The sequence below is a fragment of the Brachyhypopomus gauderio genome, chromosome 2 (genome assembly GCF_052324685.1).
Source record: "Brachyhypopomus gauderio isolate BG-103 chromosome 2, BGAUD_0.2, whole genome shotgun sequence".
Taxonomy (NCBI): domain Eukaryota; kingdom Metazoa; phylum Chordata; class Actinopteri; order Gymnotiformes; family Hypopomidae; genus Brachyhypopomus; species Brachyhypopomus gauderio.
Genome location: NC_135212.1, coordinates 14,611,070 through 14,637,112, shown reverse-complemented (window position 1 = coordinate 14,637,112; position 26,043 = coordinate 14,611,070). Strand labels below are relative to the sequence as shown.

General features: G+C 42.6%; 1 long non-coding RNA gene across 1 annotated transcript; it reads right to left on the bottom strand.

The window, feature by feature from the left end:
- Nucleotides 1-6,155: 6,155 nt before the first annotated feature.
- On the bottom strand, nt 6,156-20,942 carry LOC143489224 (uncharacterized). The gene is made up of 2 exons (XR_013124607.1): nt 20,413-20,942; nt 6,156-9,108 (listed from the first exon to the last, which is right to left on the bottom strand). It is a non-coding gene; the product is annotated as an uncharacterized LOC143489224 (long non-coding RNA).
- Nucleotides 20,943-26,043: the final 5,101 nt, after the last annotated feature.

Here is a 26,043-nt window from a genome sequence, read left to right as displayed (position 1 = left end):
CATAACATTCTAGAGTTCAGACTGTGGATCAATAGATCAGTTTCCTAATTTCACAGTTGCCATAGCAACAACTTGCAGTGCAAACAGATATGTCATTACTTGATGATGGTAGAAGGAGAGAGAGTCACTCCATGTTCAGAATTAAGCTCAGTGATCGTGAAGGAACAGGTGATACAGCACAGCAGGACAGACACGTAATACAACAATTCAGATATACCACCATATGCTAATATAATACAACAATTCAGATATACCATCATACGCTAATATAATACAACAGTTCAGTTACACAGGCTATCGCTACTAAAATGTGTTGCCACTGGAGAAATGACAAATCCTTAATGCTGATGATCCAAAGGTGTTGATCAAATCATCAGCCGCTCTTCTCTTGGTTTCTCCAATATAAAGATGGTCTCCTGCAATTAGAGCAGCACACAGCTCCTGCTCAAATGCAGTAATGCATGTGCATAAATGGGTGATGACAATGGATCCTTTTGTGCCAGTTATATTAGGGCACTGGAGTATGACAGTCACTACCTGAATGTGCTTTATCTTTCTCTTGATGTGTATGTCTTTGATATTTTAGTGTATGGTAGGGGATTAATCTAGGATCCTTACAATGGATGTGGTCTCTGTGTCATCATGGTCAGTTTTGAAGTGGTGAAGTGTAATATTACCTACTGTTTATTTGTAGGATCAGTCATAGGAATATTCTTGTTGTCTTAACAGCATATTGTTTACAGATCAGTGTGTCAGCTATTTGGACAGGTAAAACACAAAGGCATCATCTATGACTTCCTTATGAAAATTACAGTTTTAAAAAATTTCCACGTTTCCAAACTGTTCTGCGGGAAGTCTTCATTCTCACTACAAATGCATTTAAGTCTCAGTGGTTGTGAGTGAGGGACAGAGTTTCTACAGACCTGTGAAGAACTGTAGTACAGATAAGAATTACAGTCTGCAAATTTGTAATAGATGTATGTATTTAAGAATTTGCAAATGTACTGAAACATATACAGTGAGCTACATTGTATTTCGTGTAATTTCAAGAGCTGGTGGAACTGGAGAACGAAGAAATGAGGAGTTGGAGATCTTCTAACGTTCATGTAGCAACACGAAAAAATGTCACCAATGTATCTCAGAAAGTCCAGTTTAATGCTCAAAAACCTGCTTCTCAATAAAGAGGTTTGCATAAGTACACATACTTTTAGTACCCACACTGACTCTTATTTGTAACTGTGTGTAGTACAGGTACTGATGCCCTTCTGAAGTACTGTTGTTCAGTCCTGTGTTACATCTGTGGTGCTGTCACATTTGTGGCTGTAACGCTGTAACGAGTGATGTGTGTCTTGTCCTGAGCCTCTGCACCAGTGCATGCAGTGTTGGCTCAATGACAGTGTCCTCAGTGTGTCCCGCAACAGCTTGTCTCTGGTGTTCAGATTCGCAAACCCGCAAAAAAGCAAAGAGGCCACCACTTGGTTAAATAGGCGAGGCAATGTGAACGCCTCTTGTGAACTGTGTTAATGATGTCCACGTAGACCACGAATGGCCCGGTTCTTGTGTTGGGGGTATCTGCTGGTGTCTGTTGGGGATCAGGGCTATGCTCCATTAGCAAGCAAGTAGAGTCGAAGACTTTGATGTCCTGAATTAGGGCCGCTGCCCGCGGGACAGGGGAAACTCACAGGACTGAAAAACAACATCATCAACAATTCAAATGTGCCCAATTATTGAACCATAAATAAAAAGAATAATTGGCATAAATTACAACCATATTGTTGCTATTTTGACATCGTTTCTGCTTTTAAAAAACTTTTGTTAACATACAGTGAAAAGAATTTGAACATTAGCAAAATGTTTGCTTGAGTTATGATTGAGAAACTTAATTGTACATTGAAATTACAGGCCTAATTAAAACAGTGCATAAATATTTTTCTTTTGGCCACAATGTCCACATCTGTTGTTGTTTTTGTTGTATGCATGTGTGTGTGTGTGTGTGTGTGTGTGTGTGTGTGTGACACCAGGTGAGCTTAATACTTCTGATTAATTGTCAGTGCTCTTGGCAGAAGCGGGGAACATGCTATTCTGGGCTGTGTGTGCATGTGTTTGTGCATGTGTGTTGGTGGGTTCATACGTGTGTTCGTGAGAAGGAGAATGCGTGTGTGTGAGATAAACGTCTGAACGAACACAGACCAAACAATGACACTCTCCCAAACCCAAGCTCTCCAAACCACAAACCTTCCACAAACACAAACAGCACAAGCATTAGCTTATTAAAACCTCTGCTGTTGTTTGTATGCTGACATCAGACCACAGATCACCCACACAACCCTACAGTTCACTACAGATCACCCACACAACCCTTCAGTTCAATACGGATCACCCATGCAACCCTTCAGTTCACTACAGATCACCTACACAACCCTTCAGTTCAATACAGATTACCCACACAACTCTCCAGTTCAATACAGATTACCCACACAACCCTTCAGTTCTCTACAGATCACCCATACAACCCTTCAGTTCCTTACAGATCACCCATACAACCATTTATGCTATAGATAAGCCTGCCAGAGCCACATGCTAATAAATGGTATGGTTGGTATATACACTGCTCAAAAAAATAAAGGGAACACTCAGATAACACATCCTAGATCTGAATGAATGAAATATTCTCATTGAATACTTTGTTCTGTAAAAAGTTGAATGTGCTGACAACAAAATCACATAAAAATCATCAATGGAAATCAAATTTAATAACCAATGGAGGCCTGGATTTGGAGCCACACACAAAATTAAAGTGGAAAAACACACTACAGGCTGATCCAACTTTGATGTAATGTCCTTAAAACAAGTCAAAATGAGGCTCAGTATTGTGTGTGGCCTCTATGTGCCTGTATGACCTCCCTACAACGCCTGGGCATGCTCCTGATGAGGTGGCGGATGATCTCCTGAGGGATCTCCTCCCAGACCTGGACTAAAGCATCCGCCAACTCCTGGACAGTCTGTGGTGCAACGTGACGTTGGTGGATGGAGCGAGACATGATGTCCCAGATGTGCTCAATCAGATTCAGGTCTGGGGAACGGGCGGGCCAGTCCATAGCTTCAATGCCTTCATCTTGCAGGAACTGCTGACACACTCCAGCCACATGAGGTCTAGCATTGTCCTGCATTAGGAGGAACCCAGGGCCAACCGCACCAGCATATGGTCTCACAAGGGGTCTGAGGATCTCATCTCGGTACCTAATGGCAGTCAGGCTACCTCTGGTGAGCACATGGAGGGCTATGCGGCCCTCCAAAGAAATGCCACCCCACACCATTACTGACCCACATGCTGAGGGATGTTGCAGGCAGCAGATCGCTCTCCACAGCGTCTCCAGACTCTGTCACGTCTGTCACATGTGCTCAGTGTGAACCTGCTTTCATCTGTGAAGAGCACAAGGCGCCAGTGGCGAATTTGCCAATCCTGGTGTTCTCTGGCAAATGTCAAGCGTCCTGCACGGTGTTGGGCTGTGAGCACAACCCCCATCTGTGGACGTCGGGCCCTCATACCATCCTCATGGAGTCGGTTTCTAACCGTTTGTGCAGACACATGCACATTTGTGGCCTGCTGGAGGTCATTTTGCAGGGCTCTGGCAGTGGTCCTCCTGTTCCTTCTTGCACAAAGGTGGAGGTAGCGGTCCTGCTGCTGGGTTGTTGCCCTCCTACGACCTCCTCCACGTCTCTTGGTGTACTGGCCTGTCTCCTGGTAGCGCCTCCAGCCTCTGGACACTACGCTGACAGACACAGCAAACCTTCTTGCCACAGCTCGTATTGATGAGCCATCCTGGATGAGCTGCACTACCTGAGCCACTTGTGTGGGTTGTAGAGTCCGTCTCATGCTACCACGAGTGTGAAAGGACCACCAACATTCAAAAGTGACCAAAACATCAGCCAGAAAGCATAGGTACTGAGAAGTGGTCTGTGGTCCCCACCTGCAGAACCACTCCTTTATAGGGGGGGTATTGCTAATTGCCTCTCATTTCTACCTGTTGTCTATTCCATTTGCACAAGAGCAGGTGAAATTGATTCACAATCAGTGTTGCTTCCTAACTGAACAGGTTGGTTTCACAGAAGTGTGGTGATTTTTTGAGCAGTGTATATATGGATGTTTAATGTGATGTTTGGCTTGGCCTTTGGCTTACTCATTAGGGTTCTGGACCCATAGTATTGTTAACCTTTTAAATCCTGTAAAGCGCTTTGTGACAACATGTGTTGTGAAAAGCGCTATACAAATAAACTTTGATTTGATTTGATTTGATTTACATATTTAACCTGTAAACATCACACTAATCATATGTATCCTGGTTACATGCGTCTACAAAGACTATTTCACCCAGAGTTCTACAAAATGGATGTGCCAATGATTTCAGTTGACGTTCCAATGCAGACTGAGGCCCAACATCCACTTTAGAGGAACTGCTTGGCCTAGAAATAGTACTATAAATGTGGACTTCTACTAGCTGTGCAATGGAGGGTCTTGTCTTTTGAGTCTTGGTCCTCCCGAGGTTTCTTCCTAATTCCTACCATCATAGGCAGTTTCTCCTTGCCACTGTCGCCCCTGGTTTGCTCATTAGGGATCTGGACTCATGCAATTGTAAAGCTACTTTGTGACAACAGGTGTTTTAAAAATCATTATATAAACAAATTTGACTTGACATGACTTGACCCACACAGGTCTACTGTACACCACAACTCACCCACACAGGTCTACTGTACACCACATTTCACCCACACAGGTCTACTGTACTTTACAGTTCACCCACACAGGTCTATTGTACACCACAGTTCACCCACGCAGGTCTACTGTTCACCACAGTTCACCCACCCAGGTCTACTGTACACCACAGTTCACCCACGCAGGTCTACTGTACTTTACAGATCACCCACACAGGTCTACAGTACACCATAGTTCACCCACACAGGTCTACTCTACACCACAGTTCACCCTGTGACTGTATTTGATAGAATTATTCCTCCAAGAGGTTTGATGTGTGTGTGTTTGCTTATGTGTTGACATAATTAGAGTTTTCTGTAATTATGTACCATAGTCTCATACTGGTAATATCATATAGACACAACTTAATTTAATCCACTGTAGCCTGAGGAGGGAGCACAGGGAACACTGGGAACACTGGGAGCTTGGGCTGGGCTTTAGGCCATTTTTGGCAATTTTGGCTTCGATAGAAAGATTGACCTTGAAGCTCCAGCTGTTAAGGGTGCATGGATGCAGTGAGACATGGATGCAGTGAGACATGGACACAGTGAGACATAGACGCAGTGAGACATGGATGCAGTGAGACATGGACACAGTGAGACATAGACGCAGTGAGACATGGACGCAGTAAAACATGGATGCAGTGAGACAAGGACAGAGTGAGACATGGATGCAGTGAGACATGAATGCAGTGAGACATGGACACAGTGAGACATGGATGCAGTGAGACATGGATGCAGTTAGACATGGACTCAGTTGACCCAGCAGGGAGTCTGGCTGAAAAGACAGGATGAAGGGGTGAAGAGATGGATTTCGTGAAGGGGAGGAGCTGGTATGTGTTATGACTAAGAGGGGAGGAGCTGGTATGTGTTATGACTAAGAGGGGAGGAGCTGGTATGTGTTATGACTAAGAGGGGAGGAGCTGGTATGTGTTATGACTAAGAGGGGAGGAGCTGGTATGTGTTATGACTAAGAGGGGAGGAGCTGGTATGTGTTATGACTAAGAGGGGAGGAGCTGGTATGTGTTATGACTAAGAGGGGAGGAGCTGGTATGTGTTATGACTAAGAGGGGAGGAGCTGGTATGTGTTATGACTAAGAGGGGAGGAGCTGGTATGTGTTATGACTAAGAGGGGAGGAGCTGGTATGTGTTATGACTAAGAGGGGAGGAGCTGGCATGTGGGGGTGGGATTGTGATTTAGGGGTAGGTTGGGATGAAGGTGGCAGGGTTCTGATGTAGAGGGGTAGTTTAGGGTGAAGAGAGAGATGCATTATACCCAGATCTGTCTGTTTTACAGAGTTGAATTTTTCATCGTACTATGTTTGATTTGAAATATCTTGGCTTTCTGCTTTTACTACTGTAATGTTGGTGACTCAACGAGAGAAGAAGGTGGACACAATCACTGAGAGAAATGGGATTTATTACAAGGAATCACTGATACGTCTGGGGAGTTGGCGAGCATGAGACTGACACACCTGGAAGGGACTTACGTGTACAGTGAGGTGAACTAGAGCAAATAACGAAACACACAGTAAAAGACAAGACACATTCATCAAGGGGAACCTCAGAAGCTGATTACCAGGGAAAGGCAAACCAAATAAAATAAAGACAACACGACTACAAGGAAGATAGATAAACGTTGGGGAATACAATAAATCAAGGAGCAGGAATTCACATGACAACAGCAAATGAAACCCAAAAGTCACGAGGGACATCAGGGAAAAACGCAACCAAAACTAGAACAGAGTAGATATTATACACAGAAAAAGATATAAATACTGAACAAAAAGGCTTTAGCAGCGAATGAAAGATCAAACAACATACGAAACATAAATACAACCCAGACTAGAACAGACTACACAACACCAGGGAAACACAAGGAACACAAACTTCCAATCACTAGGATAGAGAAAACCAGACACTAGGGCAGCAATAGTAAACGCTACTATAATAGAAATGACAGAACTATGAACTTCATGAAAGCAATGAAACAACAACACGCACGTATGAACATAAACTGAAGGGTATAAATACAAGTGATTTGTTCTCTATTAGTATTTTTTCTTTCTTTCTTTTATGCACACAGTCACAGATATACACAGAATACAATGCAAACAAAGATAAAAATGAAAACATTTCCAGCCGTCAAAGGAAAATGATAACGTTAATGATATTTCTTCTTTTCAGTTCAGAGTTCTGCGTTCCACACTTCCACTCTTAAACTCTTCTGAACAGTTTATTATCTGTTTCTCCATAAAGCAAAATTACACTAACATGCTATAATAATTATTTTCTGGAGTTTTCCTTGGTCAAAGTTGACAAAGTTGAGGGAAAGGTTCAGAGAAGGAAGAGCACCTCTCTCGGCTGAAGAGGACACACTCTAGCAGACATGTAGATGTCCGAGATTTTACATTAGCTTTGTGAACTTCTACATGTTCTGACCATCTCGCCTTGCTCTGAGTTCTGAGTTGTTCTGTTCATCTTTGCTCCCTCTCACCCACACACACACACACACACACACACACACACACACACACACACACAAATATACTTTAATTCAATAGTCTTAAGTGTGAGATGAATGTTTTTTCTGCGCTATAATACAGTAATACCTCAAATCTCTGTGTGCGTGTGTGTGTGTGTGATCTGAATCTAACTGAAAAGCTGATGGTATCAGGCCAAACTGAATCCTGCCCCCGTTTCCCTCCACAACCGTGAGTGTCTGAAACTGAGCAGATCTGCTCACGGCTCCTGAGCTACTGAGGTGGTGTCTGTAGGTGGTGTCCGAAGTCTCCACTCTGCCAACACTTCTTCTCCAAGAGTCAACACTTCTTCTCTCCACTGAGTCAAGACAGTGCTATCTTCTGTGGAGAGATGACAAACAGTGGTTCTCCTACAGCCTGAGAGGAAGCAGAGCTCAAAGCCGTAGAAACACAGGAGTGTAGAGTTATAGGTGGAGGGAGGGAGGTGGAGTTATAATAGGTGGAGGATGGAGTGTGACGTTGTAATTGATGGAGGGTGGGAGGTGGAGAAGTGCCAGAGAAAGCATGTAGGAGGCAGCACCTAACACATCCACCCTAATTAACACCTAACCAGCACATCCACCCTAATTAACACCTAACCAACTACACCTAATATATATACATATACATAGATGTATATGATACGTAGATGTATATATGCAGACATATGTATGTGTACAGAGGTATATGCTTGTATACTGTCCTTATGTAGATATTTATGTATGTGTATAGATTAGAACTGTATAACATCTATGAGGCATTTATAAGTATGCTGCACAACTTCTGCACCATCAGTCACTTTACACAATTATTCACTTTGAACACGACACCTTAAACTTGTCACTTTAAATCTTGTCACTTTAAGTATTTTAAAAAATATTTCTATATTCTATATTTTGTTTATTTATCGGAGTTTAATTCAAGGTGGATTAGTCACCAAAGCATGTCACTGCCTGTCGTACTGTGTATGACCATGTATATGACAAATAAACCTTGACTTTGACTTTGACTAACCTGCACCTCCACCCTAACAGCTACATTTAACCTGCACCTCCACCCTAACAGCAACACTTAACCTGCACATCCACCCTAACAGCAACACTTAACCTGCACATCCACCCTAACAGGTACACTTAACCTGCACATCCACCATAACAGCAACACTTAACCTGCACATCCACCCTAACAGCTACACTTAACCTGCACATCCACCATAACAGCAACACTTAACCTGCACATCCACCCTAACAGCTACACTTAACCTGCACATCCACCCTAACAGCTACACTTAACCTGCACCTCCACCCTAACAGCTACACTTAACCTGCACATCCACCCTAACAGCTACACTTAACCTGCACATCCACCCTAACAGCAACACTTAACCTGCACATCCACCCTAACAGCTACACTTAACCTGCACATCCACCCTAACAGCAACACTTAACCTGCACATCCACCCTAACAGCTACACTTAACCTGCACATCCACCCTAACAGCAACACTTAACCTGCACATCCACCCTAACAGCTACACTTAACCTGCACCTCCACCCTAACAGCTACACTTAACCTGCACCTCCACCCTAACAGCTACACTTAACCTGCACATCCACCCTAACAGCTACATTTAACCTGCACCTCCACCCTAACAGCAACACTTAACCTGCACATCCACCCTAACAGCTACACTTAACCTGCACATCCACCCTAACAGCAACACTTAACCTGCACCTCCACCCTAACAGCTACACTTAACCTGCACATCCACCATAACAGCAGGAGCCTCTGGGAAATCTTCACTCCATCACTCATCCCTGAGACTTTGGATGGATCTGTAAAACAGAAATGCAGAAGAGGTCAGTCAGTCTCTTCCTCTCATTCTCTCTCTCTCTCCATTTCTGGCTATTTCTGCTGAATGTTATGGTCCACAGACACATAAATAAATCAGGCTTTTTGTTACAGTTGTAAAAGATAATGGTTTATCAGAGGCAGAACTGCACCTGAAATCCCAGCACACTGGTCTGAAGCCAGGATGGATTTTCTGTAAGTACAGTTCTGTACAGTGAACACGCCCAACTGAGCCTGACCCCTGACCTCTCATAACCCCTGACATTTAGGGATTTGAACATCTTATATGTGAACAGGCTGCTCAGCATGTCTCACAACTCATAAGAAAAAACAGCTGCGAAATATGTAACAAATAAATAATTGAACTTAATATCCCATTTTGCTTTATGAAAATATAAGTTATGAGTTTATTTTATTTCATCATCTAAAGTTTTGTGTTTGGTTTCATATGCAGGGAGAGAATTTCTCCCAAACACCCAGTGGAAACATGGAAATGGGATTTTCCTCCAGCAGGAATCTGCTGTGAGGGCTTCAGTGTTCCCATGTTGCCAGATGATGGACCAGAGCGTGGTGTGTGTGTGTGTGTGTGTGTGTGTGTGTGTGTGTGTGTGTGTGTATGTGTGTGTGTGTGTGTGAGTGTGTGAGTATGTGTGTGTGTGTGTGTGTGTGTGTGTGTGCGTGTGTGTGTGTGTGTGTGTGCGTGTGAGTGTGTGTGTGTGTGTGTGTGTGTGTGTGTGTGTGTGTGTGTGTGTGGTGTGTGTGTATGTGGTGTGTGTGTGTGTGAGTGTGGTGTGTGTGAGTGTATGAGTGTGGTGTGTGTGAGTGTGGTGTGTGTGAGCGTGGTGTGTGTGAGCGTGGTGTGTGTGAGCATGGTGTGTGTGTGTGTGTGTGTGTGTGTGTGTGTGTGTGTGTGTGTGTGAGAGAGTGGTATGTGTGAGTGTGGTCTGTGTGTAAGTGTGGTGTGTGTGAATGTTTGAGCATGGTGTGTGTGAGCATGGTCTGTGTGAGTGTGTGAGTGTGGTGTGTGTGAGCGTGATGTATATGATTGTGTGAGTGTGGTGTGTGTGAGCGTGTAAACGTGGTGTGAGTGAGCATGAGAGCGTCGTGTGAGTGATTGTGGTTTGTGTGATCGTGGTGTGTGAGCGTGGTGTGTGAGCGTGTAAACGTGGTGTGAGTGAACGTGTGATCGTGGTGTGTGTGATCGTGGTGTGTGTGAATGTGGTGTGTGAACGTGTAAACGTGGTGTGAGTAATTGTGGTGTGTGAGAGCATGGGAGCGTGTCAGACGTGTGATCTGCCTCACTGGCGCTGCTGATATCAGTCTGCCCCAATCCTGTGTGTGTGTGTGTGTGTGTGTGGTGTATATTTGTGTATGTGTGTGTGTGTGTGTGTGTGTGTGTGTGGTGTATATTTGTGTGTGTATGTGTGTGTGTGTGTGTGTGTGTGTGTGTGTGTGTGTGTGTGTGTGTGTGTGTACTGGGCCGAGTGGTTCTAAAGTTTCCCTGGATTCACATGCTGTGCATTTACTGACAATTTCTGCTGCCCATTGTGCCCATATCACCTCTAGGGGTGTTTCTGACTCTCTTCACTGCTGTTATGTGGTTATTATAGCCAGGCCAACGTGAACCCTCAAGCAAGCTAATGTAGAGCCTTCTTGTGTAACTGCTTGTCATAATATCTCTGCTCCAGACTTCATATATCTCGCCACTCACCGAAAGCATCTAACCTGACTTTACTGATATTTTACTGACAGAATGTGTAGGATTTCAGCTACAGTCTGCTCTTTCAGGTGACCTGGCGTCTGATTCAAACACCTGCCCTGTGATGGTCCACTTACAAACTGCACATCATCTAGATCTTGAGAGCTTGTTTGAGCTTTCTTCGCTGAGTACTTCTTCAGTTGTTTCTCATCGTGAGCACATAAAACTGGCCATTGAGGTGCAGTCAGTGCAATCGTTTATACATGTACTGAACCTTCAACCGTTTACACATGTACTGAATCTTCAACCATTTACACATATACTGAACTTTCAGTCGTTTACACATGTACTGAACCTTCAACCATTTACACATGTACTGAACCTTCAACCTTTACACATGTACTGAACCTTCAACCTTTACACATATACTGAATCTTCAACCTTTATACATGTACTGAACCTTCAACCTTTACACATGTAGTGAACCGTCAACCTTTACACATGTAGTGAACCTTCAACCTTTACACATGTAGTGAACCTTCAGTCGTTTACACATGTACTAACCCTTCAACCGTTTACACATGTACTGAACCTTCAACCTTTACACATATACTGAACCTTCAACCTTTATACATGTACTGAACCTTCAACCTTTACACATGTACTTAATCTTCAACCGTTTAAACATGTACTGAACCTTCAACCATTACACATGTACTGAACCTTCAACCTTTACACATGTAGTGAACCTTCAACCTTTACACATGTACTGAACCTTCAACCTTTACACATGTAGTGAACCTTCAACCGTTTACACATGTACTGAACCTTCAGTCGTTTACACATGTACTGAACCTTCAACCGTTTACACATGTACTGAATCTTCAACCTTTACACATGTATTGAACCTTGAACCTTTACACATATACTGAACCTTCAACGGTTTACACATATACTGAACCTTGAGCAGTTTACACATGTACTGAACCTTCCACCTTTTACACATGTATTGAACCTTCAACCATTACACATGTACTGAACCTTCAGCCGTGAGCACATAAAACTGGCCATTGAGGTGCAGTCAGTGCAATCGTTTATACATGTACTGAACCTTCAACCATTTACACATGTACTGAACCTTCAACCATTACACATGTACTGAACCTTCAACCTTTACACATGTAGTGAACCTTCAACCTTTACACATGTACTGAACCTTCAACCGTTACACATATACTGAATCTTCAACCTTTATACATGTACTGAACCTTCAACCTTTACACATGTATTGAACCGTCAACCTTTACACATATAGTGAACCTTCAACCTTTACACATGTAGTGAACCTTCAGTCGTTTACACATGTACTAACCCTTCAACCGTTTACACATGTACTGAACCTTCAACCTTTACACATATACTGAACCTTCAACCTTTATACATGTACTGAACCTTCAACCTTTACACATGTACTTAATCTTCAACCGTTTAAACATGTACTGAACCTTCAACCATTACACATGTACTGAACCTTCAACCTTTACACATGTAGTGAACCTTCAACCTTTACACATGTACTGAACCTTCAACCTTTACACATGTACTGAACCTTCAGTCGTTTACACATGTACTGAACCTTCAACCTTTACACATGTAGTGAACCTTCAACCTTTACACATGTACTGAACCTTCAACCTTTACACATGTAGTGAACCTTCAACCGTTTACACATGTAGTGAACCTTCAACCGTTTACACATGTACTGAACCTTCAGTCGTTTACACATGTACTGAACCTTCAACCGTTTACACATGTACTGAATCTTCAACCTTTACACATGTATTGAACCTTGAACCTTTACACATATACTGAACCTTCAACGGTTTACACATATACTGAACCTTGAGCAGTTTACACATGTACTGAACCTTCCACCTTTTACACATGTATTGAACCTTCAACCATTACACATGTACTGAACCTTCAGCCGTGAGCACATAAAACTGGCCATTGAGGTGCAGTCAGTGCAATCGTTTATACATGTACTGAACCTTCAACCATTTACACATGTACTGAATCTTCAACCATTTACACATATACTGAACTTTCAGTCGTTTACACATGTACTGAACATTCAACCATTTACACATGTACTGAACCTTCAACCGTTACACATATACTGAATCTTCAACCTTTATACATGTACTGAACCTTCAACCTTTACACATGTATTGAACCGTCAACCTTTACACATATAGTGAACCTTCAACCTTTACACATGTAGTGAACCTTCAGTCGTTTACACATGTACTAACCCTTCAACCGTTTACACATGTACTGAACCTTCAACCTTTACACATATACTGAACCTTCAACCTTTATACATGTACTGAACCTTCAACCTTTACACATGTACTTAATCTTCAACCGTTTAAACATGTACTGAACCTTCAACCATTACACATGTACTGAACCTTCAACCTTTACACATGTAGTGAACCTTCAACCTTTACACATGTACTGAACCTTCAACCTTTACACATGTACTGAACCTTCAGTCGTTTACACATGTACTGAACCTTCAACCGTTTACACATGTACTGAATCTTCAACCTTTACACATGTATTGAACCTTGAACCTTTACACATATACTGAACCTTCAACCATTTACACATGTGGTGAACCTTCAACCTTTACACATGTAGTGAACCTTCAACCTTTACACATGTACTGAACCTTCAGTCGTTTACACATGTACTAACCCTTCAATCGTTTACACATGTACTGAACCTTCAACCTTTACACATATACTGAATGTACTGACTAATCCTGTACAGTCAGTTCCTGGAGGCTGATGACTGGATTGTTAGGACGTGTGTCTATGCACTTGAAAGTAATCACCCAGAAAGTTCGGTTGATGAAGGTAAAATGTATGTGCTAGTTTATTTTCCCCAACAAGACAACATGGCAAATAACTCATGACAAACTTGAAAGTAACCAAAATAACACATAATCCTCACCTTAACCACTCACAATATCAAGGTCACACAGACACAGTCGAAAACTGTTGCTTCCTATCAGCCCCTGTCTCCGGTGGAGTTCACCATGGGTATTTAGAGAGTAAAAAGACCCTCTAGTGGCAGGGAGGTAAATTACAGCAACACAAATAATACATGGCTCATACACACCCACCCCTAATTGAATCTATAAGAGCAATTACAAAATCCAATGAGCCATAAACACCAAAGTGAAAACAAAAAAAAGGGAATAACCAATTACTCCACAGCTTCATTGAGCAAACATATTTTGGTTATTGGTCGTTCAATGATATTGGCCTTGGTTTGCAAACGAACCACACGTACTAGGCCACACTTATCAGGGAATGTTTCAAGTATGCGGCCAAGTATCCATGACCCACGTGGTGCTGTGTGATCTGCAACCATGACCAAGTCTCCAGGAGCAAAGTTCCTCTTCGCCTGATTCCATTTTTGGCGCTCCTGCAAGAGCGGTAAGTATTCATGAATCCATCTTTTCCAAAAGAGATTTGAAATGTACTGGGTCTGTTTCCATCGCCTCCTTGCATATACATCCCCTTTGTCAAATAGACCCGGTGGAAGAACTGGTTTTCCTTTAAGGAGTAGCAAATGGTTTGGCGTCAGTGCCTCAAGATCGGTGGGGTCCCCCGAGAGCTGTGTAATGGGGCGATCATTCAACATAGCTTCAGCTTCACAAAGCACAGTATGAAACATTTCATCAGTTGGGGTTTGCTGACGGAGTACAGAGCACAAAATTCTCTTAATCATACGAATAATGCGCTCCCAAGTGCCACCGTGATGGGACCCGGCTGGAGGGTTAAAGCTCCACTTGATTCCCCTTTCAGACAAGGCCCTTTCAATGCGGTCATGGTTCAAAGAGGCTAAGGCTTCTCGCAGTTCTCTTTCGGCACCCACAAAATTAGTGCCATTGTCAGATCTCATGTGCGCCACTTGTCCTCTACGACAGATGAATCTACGCAATGCGTTAATGCAGGAGTCTGTGTCAAGAGAGTAGGCCATTTCTAAATGCACAGCCCTGCTGGTCATGCAGGTGAACACTACGCCGTATCTTTTTACAAGGCCACGCCCTTTTTTGACGTTAACTGGCCCAAAATAATCTACCCCAACATTAGTGAATGGTGGTAGATCAGGAACCACTCGCTCCTCTGGCAGATCTGCCATTTTTTGCATGCCAGGTTTCGCACTCTGAAATTTGCAAATGAGACATCTGGATATAACCCTTCTCACTACCGTTGGTCCACTTGTAATCCAGTACTTTCGCCTGGCAGTGGAAAGAACATGGTTTCTTCCACCATGTCCAAGCTGTAAATGGAAGTAACGGAGGATTAGTTCAGAGACATGCTGATCTTTGGACAAGATGAAGGGATGTTTGATGTTCTCGGGAATAGCTGCCTTGTTCAGCCGTCCCCCAACCCGCAAAAGCCCTCCTTCTAACACTGGACTTAATTTGAAAATGCTGCTACCTCTTGGCACTTGCGGTTTGCCAAGAGCTAGGGCCGCGAGTTCAACAGGGAATCTCTCTTTCTGGCAGAAGGCAATGATGGAGGTTTCAGCCTCCAAAAGATCTTCCAGGGTCACCTTCTGATTCCCAAGTGTCATTGAGAAAATTTGTAGCTCCCTTCGAGCATTAGACATTACTGCCCTGGTAGCATGAGCGTTTGATAGCTCAAACTCTTTCCTTTTCTTACTTAATTTTAGCAGAGTTCTTTTCAATTTCAGGAACCAAGCAACTGCAACCTTCAATCTTTGCCAGTCAGAGAAGTGGGTAATCAGTCGTGATGTGGCATTGGCGTCGATAAGTATAGCATTAACCGTTAAACTTTTCTTAAACTCTGGATCATCAGCGGTAACACTTATGTCCACAGGAAATGTCGGCCACCTTTCTTCAGGTTCACTTAAAAATTTTGGGCCTTCCATCCATTTTTGCTTCAGAAGATCTTCTGCCTTACATCCACGTGAAGCAGCATCAGCAGGGTTTAGGGATGTGGGAATGTATCTCCATTGCTCAACCTCCGAGCTATCCCTGATTGCACTTATCCTGTTTGCAACAAAAGTTTGAAATCTGCGGTCCTCATTCTTTATATACTTGAGAACTGATGTACTGTCAGTCCAGAAGCATGTCTTCTCCAGTAGAATATCCAACTCTGATCGAAGCATCTTATCCACTCTTGCTGCAACCACAGCAGCCGTGAGCTCTAATCGGGGAATGGTGACAGACTTCAACGGAGCCACTCTGGCTTTGCCAAACAGGAAGGCAACATGAACCCTCTTCTCCATGTTCTCAATTCTCAAGTAAGTTGCCGTGCCATATCCGTTCACGCTTGCGTCAGCGAAGTGGTGTAACTGGGCGCTGATCATCTTCCCAAATCCATCAGGTTTCAAGCATCTATGGATCTTGAAATCTGTCACCCTCTCCAGATCTGTCAGCCACTTGCTCCACTTTTGCTGGACAGCTGGCGGTATTGGACCGTCCCAATCACACTTTACCCTGCACAACTCCTGCAGCAGTAACTTGGCAGGTAGAACTACAGGTGCCAGAAATCCCAATGGATCATAGACAGAACCGATGATGGATAATATGCCTCGTCTGGTTGGTGGTTTCTCTTTGACCTTCAGCTTGAACTTGAAAGTATCTGTCTCAACGCACCACTGCAAACCAAGGGCCCGGTCCAATGGCAACTTATCCCTGTCCAGATCAAGTTCATGCAGGTTCTTGGACTTAAGATCCTGGGGAATGCTTTGAAGCACTTTCCGACTGTTACTGATCCATTGTGTGAGGGTGAAACCTCCCTTGCTGCATATGTTCGTAAGGTGCTTGACCATGGTGACTGCTTCCATTTCAGAAGGCAGACTCCGCAACAGATCATCCATGTAGAAATTACGGTTGACCGTTGCAATCACTTCTGTTGGAAAGTTGGCTTGGTTATCTTCAGCAGTCTTTCTAAGTGCATAACAGGCAACACTGGGTGAGGACACTGCTCCAAATAAGTGGACAGTCATACGATGCTCAACCAGGTCCTTTTCCAAGTCACCTTGAGGCCACCACAGGAATCTTAAAAAGTCTCTGTGCTGCTCTGCCACCCTAACCTGGTGAAACATAGCCTTTATGTCTGCCATTATGGCTACTTTATCCTGTCTAAACCTTAGGAGAACGCCAACTAATGAACTGGTGAGGTTTGGACCTTGCAAGAGCTGACTATTAAGAGAGACCCCTTTGTATTCTGCTCCGCAATCAAACACAACTCGTAGCTTCCCTTTCCGCGGATGGTAAACGCCGTGGTGTGGGATATAACACACCTTCCCGATTGGTGCTTTGAGCTGTTGCTGAGGCACTTCCTCTGCATAGCCGTTACTAATGACATCGGCAAGGAAACTCTTGTACTCATTATGAAAGCTTGCGTCTTTCTGTAGTCTCCTCTTCAGACCACAAATACGTTGTACAACAATGCTGAGGTTGTTTGGCATGGAGACATCTTTGCCTTTGAAAGGCAATTGAAATGTGTAGTGCCCCTCTTGCAGCTGAACTGAGCTTTTCATTGTCTCCATAAACCTTTTGTCTTCCTGTGACATTTCCTCCTGTTCGTCAGCAGCTCGCTCATTGAAATCATAATTGTACTGGCTAATTAGCAGTTCCTCAATTCTATCAATTGCGATTCTGTTGGCATGGACTTGAGGATGATCAATTTCACAGTCGCTGCTACCACTTAACGGCCCATTTATTACCCACCCCAACAGGGTCCTGATTGCATAGGGTCCATTCTCACCTTCACGACTATTAATGACCTCCCATGGTTCCATAAGTTTGGAGGCATTGGTGCCAATCAATAGGTCAACTCCAGCATTTAGATAAGGAATTTTTACTGTCTCCAAGTATGGCCATTTTCTTAGCTCCCTTTTGCTAATGATGTTGGCTGTAGAGACGGGCATTTCTTGCTGAACACATACTTGGGGAAGTGGATAAAAGCAATCATCCGAATAGGCAGATATCTCCAGGTTGTCAACAACAGAACTCTCTACCACATTGGCATGGCCTAATGTGCGGATATGAAGCTTGAGTTTGCGCCCTTCCAAGTTCAGCGTCTCAATGAGGTTCCTGGTGCAAAAAGTTCCTGTACTTCCTGGGTCCAGAAAGGCATGCGTTTCAAGGACTTTGCTACCCTTGGAGCACTTAACTTTTACAGGCAAAATGGGCAGAATTCCGTTACAGTGGCCAACCCCTGTAAGACCACAAGCGGATGATGTAGAACAGCTGTCAGGAATGTTTGGCTGCTCAGAATCCTTCTGCTTACTACCCGTCCGAGTCACTCCTTGTTTGTCTCCAATGTGCAAGACAGTGGGGTGCATTCTGTTACACCTTTTGCAAGTTATGCGCCTCTCGCAGTTCTTGCTCAGATGTCCTGTGCACAAGCAACTGAAGCACAAGCCATTTTCCTTTAAATACTCCAATTTCTCCCTATGCAGCTTTCTCCCCAGCTTGAAGCACTGATCCAAAGTATGACCGCTAATGTTGCAATACATGCAGGAAATGGAATCGGTCTTAGTAAATGTGACTTTGTCATAGTCATCATCTGGTGTACTGGCCTCATCCTGAATAACCACCTGTGTGGCAAAGCTGTTACGTCTTAGGTAGGGTTTAACTGATGATTTGGTTGATTTGGTTGCCCCTTTGACATCAGGTGAGCCCTCCTGTATATCACCAAAGACTGGATCCGAAGTGACTCTCACCTGACGCTCAATGAAATTCACAATGTCTAAAAATTGTGCTCTTCGTCCTGTTTTCTCCAAGATATCACATGCCTTAGTTCTCCATTTATCTCTGAGTTTATATGGAAGTTTTCGGCTCAGGATCTTGATGTTAGCTGACATGTTGAGCTCCTCCAAGTACTGAAGGTCAGCCATGGCATTGGAACACTCACGTAAGAAAAGTCCATAAGCCTTGAGTGCTTCAGGGTCCTCAGCTTTAATGCTAGGCCACTCCATGACCTTCTTCATGTATGCTGCAGTGATTTTGAATTCATTTCCAAAATGCTCCTTAAGCAGCTTCTTTGCTACTGCAAACCCTGTCTCAGCAGGCATATGAAGGCAGCTACGTATCATTTCCCTTGGGTGCCCCCTGGTGAATTGCTCAAGGTAGTATAAGCAGTCTCCTTTAGATGTTGATTTAGCTTCCACACAGTGTTCGAAAGCTCTGATAAAGGAGTTAAACTGCAGAGGATCTCCATCATAAATGGGCATTTCCCTGCGTGGTAGCTGTTGAGCAGTTTGCATATGAACAAGGAGAGTTGTTATGTCGTTCTGTTTTTGAAGCAAATGGTAGAGACCTGGGGTTTGATTTTGGCTTTGCATAGGTGGAAACACTTGTTGTGTATGCCGCTGTAGTAGTGAAGGCCCAAAGGTTGACATGACAGGTCCAAATACTGGGGCATTGCTTTCCAACGGTTGACATGCGTTTTGATACAATGGCGGAATCGTTGGAACCTGTGGGTTGAGCGAGGTATGTATGATCTTAGGCCTAGCCCCCTTCCTCATGTAAGAAGACATTCCATCAGATCGCTTTGAATGGATGCTGCTGCCAACTTTTAGTGCAGCCAGCTTAGCAGTCACTTCAGCTATCTCAGTGTTCAACTCCAGTTGTTCTCTCTTTTTCTTCAGAATGAGCTGCTGCTCCTCCAATGCATGTTTTTCCTCCAAAGCAGCAGCCCGAGCTAAGAGTGCATCTCGTTTTGCCTCAGCCTTGCGCCAAGCAGATGAAGTGGAAGAACCAATTGAGCCACGGTGCTGTGATTGCACATTTGAGATACTGTCATGAGGTCGGACGCCATCTTCCTCGTCGTCTTCAGTTTCCACCATTTGAATTTCAGTTTGGCCCAATAAAGCTTCATTTTGAGGGTCACCACAGACTGTTGTATTTGAACCTGTTTTAGTGTCAAACAGCCATTGGCTTACACATATAATAAATTCCTTGAAACTCAGCATTTTAGCTTGGTACCAAATATCATGTTTGCTTGCTTCATCAGCAGGTAATAACCCCAATAAAGATGCATGCATCTGATGTATATTTTCACACAACACATTAAAATCACCAAACTCCTGTTCAACCTTATTTACATGCTTGTCACCCATCAGTTTCAAAATACATTCTCTTAGATTAGTCAATTTGCAAAATGCAGACTTCCTCTGCTTTTCCAACATGCTTATCTTTTCCAGCAATGCCTTTGGTGTTAGTTTAACCACACGTTTTTCAGACATAAACTTCACATCTGCACTTTCGCAAGGTTCAGTCATTTTAAGAACACGTTGTGTTTCTTCAGTCATAATGGTCACGAAAGGTAACTTCCCAGTGAATCCCGCAAAGAGTTAAAAATCGCCTGCAACAGTCCGTACCAACCGGCGAAAGCTATTTAGATACGCAAGCAGTTGCAATGTTTCACAAATCGTCTCGCCGAGCAAAGCGATTTCAAAACGCATGCGAGTGTATGCACACAAATAAACAATGGCCATTCAAAACACATCAGCGCTGATCACCACATACCCCAATCGAGCGTTGGCCGGCATTGATGAGTTCCTCCCGGTGTGATGACGCTAGTATTCGGCTTGCCACATAGCTAATGCAGTTCGGGTTTTGGCAACTCCAAATATTTGCCCTCCTTACATCCGGAATTTCCACACAAACGCCACGAACAGTAATCCCAGTGAAGCAGTTTTCGACCAAGTGTACTGACTAATCCTGTACAGTCAGTTCCTGGAGGCTGATGACTGGATTGTTAGGACGTGTGTCTATGCACTTGAAAGTAATCACCCAGAAAGTTCGGTTGATGAAGGTAAAATGTATGTGCTAGTTTATTTTCCCCAACAAGACAACATGGCAAATAACTCATGACAAACTTGAAAGTAACCAAAATAACACATAATCCTCACCTTAACCACTCACAATATCAAGGTCACACAGACACAGTCGAAAACTGTTGCTTCCTATCAGCCCCTGTCTCCGGTGGAGTTCACCATGGGTATTTAGAGAGTAAAAAGACCCTCTAGTGGCAGGGAGGTAAATTACAGCAACACAAATAATACATGGCTCATACACTGAACCTTCAACCTTTATACATGTACTGAACCTTCAACCTTTACACATGTACTTAATCTTCAACCGTTTAAACATGTACTCAACCTTCAACCATTACACATGTACTGAACCTTCAACCGTTTACACATGTACTGAACCTTCAGCCGTTTACACATGTACTGAACCTTCCACCGTTTACACATATACTGAACCTTCAGCCGTTTACACATATACTGAACCTTCAGACGTTTATACATGTACTGAACCTTCAGCCGTTTACACATGTACTGAACCTTCAATCGTTTACACATGTACTGAACCTTCAATCGTTTACACATGTACTGAACCTTCAACCGTTTACACATGCACTGAACCTTCAACCATTTACACATGTACTGAACCTTCAACCATTTACACATGTACTAAACCTTCCACCGTTTACACATGTACTGAACCTTCAACGGTTTACACATATACTGAACCTTCAGCTGTTTACACATGTACTGAACCTTCCACCGTTTACACATGTACTGAACCTTCAACCATTACATATGTACTGAACCTTCAGCCGTGAGCACATAAAACTGGCCATTGAGGTGCAGTCAGTGCAATCGTTTATACATGTACTGAACCTTCAACCATTTACACATGTACTGAATCTTCAACCATTTACACATATACTGAACTTTCAGTCGTTTACACATGTACTGAACCTTCAACCATTTACACATGTACTGAACCTTCAACCTTTACACATATACTGAATCTTCAACCTTTATACATGTACTGAACCTTCAACCTTTACACATGTAGTGAACCGTCAACCTTTACACATGTAGTGAACCTTCAACCTTTACACATGTAGTAAACCTTCAGTCGTTTACACATGTACTAACCCTTCAACCGTTTACACATGTACTGAACCTTCAACCTTTACACATATACTGAACCTTCAACCTTTATACATGTACTGAACCTTCAACCTTTACACATGTACTTAATCTTCAACCATTTAAACATGTACTGAACCTTCAACCTTTACACATGTAGTGAACCTTCAACCTTTACACATGTACTGAACCTTCAACCTTTACACATGTAGTGAACCTTCAACCGTTTACACATGTACTGAACCTTCAGTCGTTTACACATGTACTGAACCTTCAACCGTTTACACATATACTGAACCTTCAACCTTTACACATGTAGTGAACCGTCAACCTTTACACATGTAGTGAACCTTCAACCTTTACACATGTAGTGAACCTTCAGTCGTTTACACATGTACTAACCCTTCAACCGTTTACACATGTACTGAACCTTCAACCTTTACACATATACTGAACCTTCAACCTTTATACATGTACTGAACCTTCAACCTTTACACATGTACTTAATCTTCAACCGTTTAAACATGTACTGAACCTTCCACCGTTTACACATATACTGAACCTTCAGCCGTTTACACATATACTGAACCTTCAGACGTTTATACATGTACTGAACCTTCAGCCGTTTACACATGTACTGAACCTTCAATCGTTTACACATGTACTGAACCTTCAACCGTTTACACATGCACTGAACCTTCAACCATTTACACATGTACTGAACCTTCAGCCGTTTACACATGTACTGAACCTTCAACCATTTACACATATACTAAACCTTCCACCGTTTACACATGTACTGAACCTTCAACGGTTTACACATATACTGAACCTTCAGCTGTTTACACATGTACTGAACCTTCCACCGTTTACACATGTACTGAACCTTCAACCATTACATATGTACTGAACCTTCAGCCGTGAGCACATAAAACTGGCCATTGAGGTGCAGTCAGTGCAATCGTTTATACATGTACTGAACCTTCAACCATTTACACATGTACTGAATCTTCAACCATTTACACATATACTGAACTTTCAGTCGTTTACACATGTACTGAACCTTCAACCATTTACACATGTACTGAACCTTCAACCTTTACACATGTACTTAATCTTCAACCATTTAAACATGTACTGAACCTTAAACCATTACACATGTACTGAACCTTCAACCTTTACACATGTAGTGAACCTTCAACCTTTACACATGTACTGAACCTTCAACCTTTACACATGTAGTGAACCTTCAACCGTTTACACATGTACTGAACCTTCAGTCGTTTACACATGTACTGAACCTTCAACCGTTTACACATATACTGAACCTTCAACCTTTACACATGTAGTGAACCGTCAACCTTTACACATGTAGTGAACCTTCAACCTTTACACATGTAGTGAACCTTCAGTCGTTTACACATGTACTAACCCTTCAACCGTTTACACATGTACTGAACCTTCAACCTTTACACATATACTGAACCTTCAACCTTTATACATGTACTGAACCTTCAACCTTTACACATGTACTTAATCTTCAACCGTTTAAACATGTACTGAACCTTCAACCATTACACATGTACTGAACCTTCAACCTTTACACATGTAGTGAACCTTCAACCTTTACACATGTAGTGAACCTTCAACCTTTACACATGTAGTGAACCTTCAACCGTTTACACATGTACTGAACCTTCAGTCGTTTACACATGTACTGAACCTTCAACCGTTTACACATATACTGAACCTTCAGACGTTTATACATGTACTGAACCTTCAGCCGTTTACACATGTACTGAACCTTCAATCGTTTACACATGTACTGAACCTTCAACGGTTTACACATATACTGAACCTTCAGCTGTTTACACATGTACTGAACCTTCCACCGTTTACACATGTACTGAACCTTCAACCATTACATATGTACTGAACCTTCAGCCGTGAGCACATAAAACTGGCCATTGAGGTGCAGTCAGTGCAATCGTTTATACATGTACTGAACCTTCAACCATTTACACATGTACTGAATCTTCAACCATTTACACATATACTGAACTTTCAGTCGTTTACACATGTACTGAACCTTCAACCATTTACACATGTACTGAACCTTCAACCTTTACACGTATACTGAATCTTCAACCTTTATACATGTACTGAACCTTCAACCTTTACACATGTAGTGAACCGTCAACCTTTACACATGTAGTGAACCTTCAACCTTTACACATGTAGTGAACCTTCAGTCGTTTACACATGTACTAACCCTTCAACCGTTTACACATGTACTGAACCTTCAACCTTTACACATATACTGAACCTTCAACCTTTATACATGTACTGAACCTTCAACCTTTACACATGTACTTAATCTTCAACCGTTTAAACATGTACTGAACCTTCAACCATTACACATGTACTGAACCTTCAACCTTTACACATGTAGTGAACCTTCAACCTTTACACATGTACTGAACCTTCAACCTTTACACATGTAGTGAACCTTCAACCGTTTACACATGTACTGAACCTTCAGTCGTTTACACATGTACTGAACCTTCAACCGTTTACACATGTACTGAATCTTCAACCTTTACACATGTATTGAACCTTGAACCTTTACACATATACTGAACCTTCAACCATTTACACATGTGGTGAACCTTCAACCTTTACACATGTACTGAACCTTCAGTCGTTTACACATGTACTAACCCTTCAACCGTTTACACATGTACTGAACCTTCAACCTTTACACATATACTGAACCTTCAACCTTTATACATGTACTGAACCTTCAACCTTTACACATGTACTTAATCTTCAACCGTTTAAACATGTACTGAACCTTCAACCATTACACATATACTGAACCTTCAGCCGTTTACACATGTACTGAACCTTCAACCGTTTACACATGTACTGAACCTTCAACCGTTTACACATGTACTGAACCTTCAGCCGTTTACACATGTACTGAACCTTCCACCGTTTTCACATGTACTGAACCTTCAGCCGTTTACACATGTACTGAACCTTCCACCGTTTACACATATACTGAACCTTCAGCCGTTTACACATATACTGAACCTTCAGACGTTTATACATGTACTGAACCTTCAATCGTTTACACATGTACTGAACCTTCAACCGTTTACACATGCACTGAACCTTCAACCATTTACACATGTACTGAACCTTCAACCGTTTACACATGCACTGAACCTTCAACCATTTACACATGTACTGAACCTTCAACCATTTACACATGTACTAAACCTTCCACCGTTTACACATGTACTGAACCTTCAACGGTTTACACATATACTGAACCTTCAGCTGTTTACACATGTACTGAACCTTCCACCGTTTACACATGTACTGAACCTTCAACCATTACACATGTACTGAACCTTCAGCCGTTTACACATGTACTGAACCTTCCACCGTTTACACATATACTGAACCTTCAGCCGTTTACACATATACTGAACCTTCAGACGTTTATACATGTACTGAACCTTCAGCCGTTTACACATGTACTGAACCTTCAATCGTTTACACATGTACTGAACCTTCAATCGTTTACACATGTACTGAACCTTCAACCGTTTACACATGCACTGAACCTTCAACCATTTACACATGTACTGAACCTTCAACCATTTACACATGTACTAAACCTTCCACCGTTTACACATGTACTGAACCTTCAACGGTTTACACATATACTGAACCTTCAGCTGTTTACACATGTACTGAACCTTCCACCGTTTACACATGTACTGAACCTTCAACCATTACACATGTACTGAACCTTCAGCCGTTTACACATGTACTGAACCTTCCACCGTTTACACATATACTGAACCTTCAGCCGTTTACACATATACTGAACCTTCAGACTTTTATACATGTACTGAACCTTCAGCCGTTTACACATGTACTGAACCTTCAATCGTTTACACATGTACTGAACCTTCAATCGTTTACACATGTACTGAACCTTCAACCGTTTACACATGCACTGAACCTTCAACCATTTACACATGTACTGAACCTTCAACCATTTACACATGTACTAAACCTTCCACCGTTTACACATGTACTGAACCTTCAACCATTACATATGTACTGAACCTTCAGCCGTGAGCACATAAAACTGGCCATTGAGGTGCAGTCAGTGCAATCGTTTATACATGTA